This window comes from Aptenodytes forsteri, unplaced genomic scaffold (assembly GCF_000699145.1).
Source record: "Aptenodytes forsteri isolate BGI_AS27 unplaced genomic scaffold, ASM69914v1 Scaffold120, whole genome shotgun sequence".
Classification (NCBI taxonomy): domain Eukaryota; kingdom Metazoa; phylum Chordata; class Aves; order Sphenisciformes; family Spheniscidae; genus Aptenodytes; species Aptenodytes forsteri.
Window position 1 is genome coordinate 4,281,643 of NW_008795938.1, and position 7,524 is coordinate 4,289,166.

Here is a 7,524-nt window from a genome sequence, read left to right on the forward strand (position 1 = left end):
GGTGTGGAGGGGTGCCGGGCAGCCCGGGGTGGCTGGGCAGGAGCCCCTGGCAAGGGGGATGGGGGACCTGGGACCTGCACCTGCCGCCCTCCTTCCCCCGAGAGCTCACCCCCCAGCCCTTTCTCTGCCACACAAAATGCCCTGTCTGGGGGTGGCTGGAGGGGACACCCGGGACTGCGTAGGCAGATCAGAAGGAGGGGCAAGCTGGCAAGGGCCAGGACAGCGGTGGTGGGTTCAGGGCTTTGCTGCCCGCATCTCTGGGCCTTGCAGGGGGTGATGGCCGTGGGGAGCCAGCCTGGTGTGGAGGTGGGCCGGGCAGCCCGGGGTGGCTGGGCAGGAGCCCCTGGCGCTGTGCAAGGGGGATGGGGGACCTGCACCTGCCGCCCTCCTTCCCCCGAGAGCTCACCCCCCAGCCCTTTCTCTGCCACACAAAATGCCCTGTCTGGTCCAGCCAGGCAGCTGATTAAGGATTAATTTTTAAATTAAAAATGTTACTCACTTCACCAAGTCCAATCACATCCCCCCGGCAGTAGCAGCTCCCAGAGAACGAGGAGCTCAGCTTTAGCTTTCGCATCAGCAACACGCTGGAGTGTGGTGCACACCGAGCACCGAGCTCGTGCTGCCCCGGTGTGCGCACCAGCCCGGCGAGTAGTCCTGCACAAATGCACCCTGATTTCATGGAGATATCAGTGCTCCATGCAGCATCTTTACCCCTCCCTCATCCCCCGGCTCACTGCTGTAGGGCTGAAGTGCAAACCTGCTGCTTGCCAAGTTTGTGTAGACCCTACAATAACAGAGCCTAGCAAGCATGTGGCGGGATGTGCATTCCCCTTGCAAGCAGCTGCGCAGCCCCTGGCCTGCGCTACGGCAGACACCATGGGTGGCACATGCAAGTCTGGACCCCCACGGGGTCCTGGCAGAGGCAGGCAGGGGTTTTAGCCGGCAGAGCTGCCCAGGGAACCCAAAAGGAGCCATGCACCGGCTCTGCTGGACTCCACTTCTCTGGGCTGCCAGGGTGGCTCAGCGCTCCCTCTCGTTTTAATTAAAATTGCGACTGCATTTTTCATCTCAAGGACAGGCCAAGCAGCTGACCGTGCTGCCGGGGAGGGAGCTCAGCCAAGCAGTGCTGGAGGGGATCCAGGCACTCTCTTGCCAGTCCAGCTCGTCCCCTGGGGTCCGTAGGCTGCCTGCTGAGAGCTGGGAATCCCCCTCCTTACTTCACCCCCCAGCCCCAGCGGGACAGAAACCCGTCCCTCTGCCCAGGAGGCTGGCACAGCTCGGGGGGCATTGTGGTGCGGTGCAGGTACAGGACATGCAGTCTTGTAGGACTGAAAGGTTTTTGCTCAGTGCTCCTGGCACCAAGCATGGAGAAGCCACTCTCTCCTGTGGGACACCCAGCACAGGGTGTGCGGCACCGTCTCTCCCACCAAGCCTGACTGGGAGCATGCTGGGACACCCCATGGGAGACTCCGTATCTCCTCAGCCACCTCCACTGCGGGGTCAAGAGCACCGGCCTGTCCATCCCTGTGGGGCTGGGTGAGCTTTGCCAGTGCACTCCCCATGGTCTCCAGCCTTGGCTCTGTGGGGATGTGCCTGGGGGAAAGGCTGGACTCTGCTTTCCCCCCCGCTCAGAAAGTTGGGGTCTCTGCGACTCCCACCGCCCCCAGTGTAAACAGCCTTCCTGATGCTCCGTCCCTGCCTCTGCCAGGCACAGCAACCGCATAACCATGGCAACAGTGTCCCTATAACAACCAGGTACATCTGACATCCCCATGGCAACTGACTCCCCGAACAGCTGATGAAGAGTTTTGCTTCCTTGGTTGGGGAGGGATGGGGGGGTTCAAGCCCCACCAGGGCAGGTGGCTGTAGGGACATGGGGACAGACACAGCTGGGGAGGGCTTTGGCTGGGTGCCTGGGGCAGCACAAGCCTTCATGGCCTCTGTCCTGCCAGGGAGGCTGCAGGGGACACAAGTGGTGCAGGAGAAGGGGGTGGCCCTGGGGAACAGCATCGCCCCAGCTCAGCCTCCTGCGTCCCAGCCCCATCCTGCCTGCTCGGCTATCAGTGCCATTGGGCCGGCATTCCCTGCTCCGACACATGCTCCCTGGAAATGCGTGTCCCAAAGGCCGAGACCATGCTTCCTCCCACAACATCCTCCCACCCCTAACTCCAACTGCAGGGATGCTCTGCCCATTGCCGGCAGCCTGCCCTCCCTGAGGGGCTGCTGGGCCCTCCCGCCACTGCCTGCCCCTGTCTGCTGGGCCAGACTCACCAGACAGCAGCCCTGACGCAGTCTGTCGTTGCAGACGGCAATTGCACGCCATGCAACTTTAATGTGTCAGGCCTGAATTATTGAGCCCTGCAGCGGGCTGCGTGCGCGCAGGCAGGACCCGTCATCTCTCTTCCTCTCCCTGCCCACGCACGCCCAAGCGGGAAGCAGCGAGTAGGGGCTGGTGAGAGGTCCCAGCCTTTGGGGTCTCTCTGGGTGCAGGAGAGTGCCTTGGCCCTTGCTGGCCCCAGGGGCTGCGAGGTGCAGGTGGCAGGGTGGCTGTTGGTGGCACCAGCTTGGTCGCCTGGGGGTTGGTGGTCCCCAAGCATGGCATTATCTCTGCAGGGTGCAGGGACAGGTGTGTAGGGAGGGATGTGCAACCCTGCTCTGTCCCCACCTTGGCATTTTCTCCCTGCATACTCATGAAACCCCATGGCCAGAGGCAGCAGATCCCCCACTGCTGCCCTGGCAGGTCCTCGGCCCCCTCCTGCTGGCTCTGCTGCCAGGCCCCAGCGAAATGAAGCCTTTTCACCACAGTCGACGTAAATCCTGCCGTGGGTGCAGCCAGAGCTTGCTCCCTGGCTGGCCACGGCTGTCACCGTGCCGCTCTGGGGATGATGAAAGGCTGGGAGAATGACCCGGCTGCTCTCTTCTTTCGCAATTTGCCCAGCGCACCCTGCAGCCACTCGATGATTTTCTCATCAGAGTAGCAAGCCCTGACGGCCCTCCCTGCGCAGACCCATCCATCACCCACAGCTGGCACTGCCACACAGATCACAGGCACTGGAGCCGCCTGCCCTGCTCTGTCCCTGGACGTCCCTCAGCCCCACAGACAATGGCTCTGCCACGGCCAGCCTGGGGGGAGCAGCTCTGAGCATGCAAAGGGACCCCGTTTCCCCTGGAGCATCCCATGCAGTGCCTGCTTGCTCATCCCTCCTTCTCCCCCATCCCCTAGCCCTGTGTCTTATACTCCTGCCACCATCCCCAGCCCTCGTCCCATGTCAGGGACCCCTCAAAGCTTCAGCCCCGGTCTGCAGGGTGCTGGGCGAGGGTCAGGTGGGAGTCAGGCACCCACAAGCGGGAGGTAGAGCTACAGACGGAGCAAGCCCAGCCCCAGTGCATGCTCCTGCATTGCTCCTGCCACGGGGCAACTCTCCAGGTCCCTGCTCCAGGGCAGCACCATGCCGTGGGTACCTGTCCCATGCAACAGGGACAGAGCTGAGCACGACAAAGCCAGCCCAGAGCAGGGACAAAGGGCTTGGAGATGGACCCGGGGCATCAGGAACCAGCATTGCCCCAGCAGCACCCTGTGCCACAACACCTGAAGGTGTGAGAAAGCAGCAGGATGGCAGGGCATGCCTGGTTTTGCATGAGGTTATGGGTGCAGGGGCCATGGAGGCGAGGGACAAATGGCTTAGCTGTACCCACAGGGACCGGAGCATCGCAGCCCCAGCAGCTGTGCCACAACACCTGAAGGTGTGAGAAAGCAGCAGGATGGCAGGGCATGCCTGGTTTTGCATGAGGTTATGGGTGCAGGGGCCATGGAGGCGAGGGACAAATGGCTTAGCTGTACCCACAGGGACCGGAGCATCGCAGGGAGACTGTGTCAAGGGGCAAACAGCAGCTGCCACGGTCGCGTGGCTGGAGGGGAGCAGCGGACAGGGAAGGGGGACACTGTGACATGGGAGACCAGGCAAATGTGGTGGTGATGCAAAGCACCGCAATTTTTAGCCACTGGTAATTGACTTTCTTGGAGAGGCTGCTGGGGGACCCTGCGGGGGGCCGGACTCAGGACTTTATCCCTGGCAATTTGGAAGAGGGCTGTTGAAGAGCTGCTCTACTGAGGAGAAAAGCCACTTGAGTTGTGCTTAACTTCATCAAGGGAACTGCATTGAAATCAGGGAGCTTGCTAAAAGAAATTAACAGAGCAGCCAGGAGGGCAAAGCACCTGCAGACAGCATGAGAATTGCTCAGAGCAGCATGCTGGAGACTTCCAGTAAATGAATGCATCCTTTAACGAGATTTGCAGGGCCAGCGTGGCTGAGGAGCAGAGCGGAGCAGGCAAACGGGTGGGAAAGGTCATTCCTCAAGGAGAGGAGCTGTGCCAAAATGAAGAGCATGGGAAAGGGGGTGAAGTTACATGGAAAACCAGAGCAAAACAACCCCCAAAAAGGCTTAGAGGAAGATCTTGGCAACAGCGTAAAATTGCAAATAATTTTGCAATGCCAACTTTGAGGCATTGCTGTAGCAATGAGACTTTGAGGGTGTCCAGGGGTGCACCAGAGTGCTGCGACCTGGACCTACCTCCTTCAGATGAATCTGGGGGTAGGACCTGTGTGTCCTGCAAGCCTTTGCCTTTTGTGTTAGGACAAGAAAGTCAAGTGTTTCTAGCCCTGGAGCAGACATCCAGGGCCCATATATCAACACAGAGGGATGCTGCTGAAGGAGCAGCCTTGGTGCGTCGTGGCCAGCGAGCAGGGTAAGGATCTCCTGCGGGCTGCGATTGCGAGAACAAAGTCTACAAGTACAAAGTGCAGCTGTGCTTGCTGTCAAGTGGTAGGAAATTAAGGCAGTTACTCCCATGAGAAATCAGCCTTGCACCAACAGAAATCAAACTGTTACACCAAATGCAATCCTGGATAAATTTATCTTAAGAAGCAAGCCTGCAGAGGAAGATAAAACCATGTTAGCAGAGGCTGAGAACATTTTCCATGGGATGCAAAGCCACTGTTCCCTTTATGGCTTGCAGATTAAAGTTTTCTCATAAAAAACATTTCCCCCCACTCAAATACCACCACTAAAACTTCCCTTGAGAGCGCTAAGCAATATGTTGTTATGTATGAACAGTGCCCTCTGCCCTCGATTTCCCCCCACTCAAAGACCACCACTAAAACTTCCCTTGAGAGAACCAAGCGCTAAGCAATATGTTGTTATGTATGAACAGTGCCCTCACTGGAAGCTGTATTAAAGAAATCACATTGAATCTTCGTGTTGGAGTGTGAGTGGTGCCTACACCAAGGGGAATATTACAGTTTATTCTTACTTTATATAAAGATGCTTCACTACCTCCAGGGCTAAAACCCAGGGCTCCACATTTTGAGGGGGAGTATTCTGGCTAAAATTTAATGGGCTTTGAACAAGTGCAATCCAGAGGCTCCCGGCTCAGCAGGAGGGGAGGTAAGTCCCGGCGGGGTCTGGGCACTGCATCCTCCCGAAGAGCTTTGCCCCAGGGCTTGCCTGCAGTCAGCAAATCTCCTGCCAGCACAGCTACAAATCCCAGACGAGCCCATGAGGATTGTTGTTCTAATTAACTAATGAAGGCGTCTCCTGCGGGGAAGATGGATAATCTGAGCTGGAGGCTTCCTCCCTGTTTGGGGGGGCGACCTGGAGCAACACCCAGCTCCTCTCGAGGGACCCCATAAGCGTTAGTACACCCCGAGGATTGGGGTGCAGTCCCCGCTGTGGGGAGCTGCCAAGTGCTCCCAGACACTGAGCATCTCCCTGCACCCTGCCTTCAACCGAAGTTCAGTCTCAGGCCCCAGATGTGCTCTGATTCAGGGCTGCCTTAAAAAATGCCGCCTGACCCCATCCTCTGCCCGGCGGGTCCGAAGGCAGCTTGGCTGCTCTCCTCCCCGAGTCTTCACTTCTGTCTCATCCCGTTTGCTGCAACACGGAGTTTTTTTCAGGCAAATCACATGAGAAAAATTAACGTCTGAGAAGGGTGAAGTCTGTGCAGGATCTCCCTGAGCCACAGCCCGGCGCAGCACAAGGAGGATCCACTTCAAAGGGGGGAGCCGCTTCATTAAAAAAGTGAACTAGGGTTTTTGACATCGAGATCAACATCCTGATACACTTCAAAGCAGCTTCCTCTCCTTGTCCTTAGACACCCTCTCCCGCTTCACCCAGTTCTGGATTTTGGAGTTATACCTCTGCCTAATCCATCCTGCGCCATATCCCAGCTGGGTGGTTGTTTGGAGGGGGAGATGCCGGGTGCTGCTTTGCAGCGTGTGAGACCTTCAGGGCATGACCACGAACCCAAATACTCCGTCATCGCTTCCTGGTTCACCTGTGAAGAGTTAAGAGTTGCTGGTGAAAGTGACTCCATTTCCATTGAAAAACATCATGGTTTTAAAAGAAAGTGCAACAGAGAAGTGCCCGAGGGCCGACTGGGGTGCCTCTGTGCCCGGAGGTGTCCATCCCTCCGGACACCCCGCTGGCAGAGGCTGCAGAACCCACCTCTAGCAGCAGGTCAGGCGTTCAGCAGCCTGGGAGAAAGCACTGAGGTGCACATGCCGACCACTTGCGCAGGGAGAGGCGTGAGGAGGTAGGAGCGGTGTGTGCACGGGGTGCTGGCGGCAGTCACGCTGCACCCCGATTTACCCCATGGTAAACCTCTCCTTCAGCATTTGGAGTTGATGAGAAGGATTTTGCAAGGCTCGAGAGCCAGGGGACTATTCCTAATGCCAACACCCAGTGCTTTTGCCACGGCGGGGGGCTTTAGCAGGGTGGCCATCAGAGCCGGGCTGCGGCGTGAGCTGTGGCCAGGGGTCTGTGGGCCCCTCACCAGGGCACTCCAGGGCTTGGGGCACCCTTTGGGGCAGGAAAGGGAAGAGGAGGGACTGGTGCAGTGGGGAAGCCTCAGGGCTGAGCGGCAGGAGCAGGCAACCACAGGACACAGCCCAAAGCTGCTCTCGGGGCAGGCATTTGGGTCACACTACCGGTGCCTCTGCTTTGTGGGACGGGACCAGGCTCCAGTGGGCACACAGCATCGCCTCCAGGGCACGGCATGCCGGCGACGGCTGGGAGCGGGGTACAGGGACAAAGGGGTTGCTGCCTGCTCCACTGGCAGGTAAAAACATTTTATTATTTCAATTCCTCCAGACATCATATATAGGCTCTGGGCTAGGGCAGGCCATGCGGGAGGGAGAGGATCAGGAGAGTGGTGCAGCTTTGACTTGTTCCAGAGCGGGATAAATCCAGGCAAAAATCCTGCTCTAGCCGCCCTGGGGGTCGCATGGCTGGTGGGGGTGGGGAAAAAAAAATGGTTTGCTGCCTGCTCCACTGGCAGGTAAAAACATTTTATTATTTCAATTCCTCCAGACATCATATATAGGCTCTGGGCTAGGGCAGGCCATGCGGGAGGGAGAGGATCAGGAGAGTGGTGCAAGCTTTGACTGTTCCAGAGCGGGATAAATCCAGGCAAAAATCCTGCTCTAGCCGCCCTGGGGGGCTGTTGGGATGCGGGGGGGGGGGGGG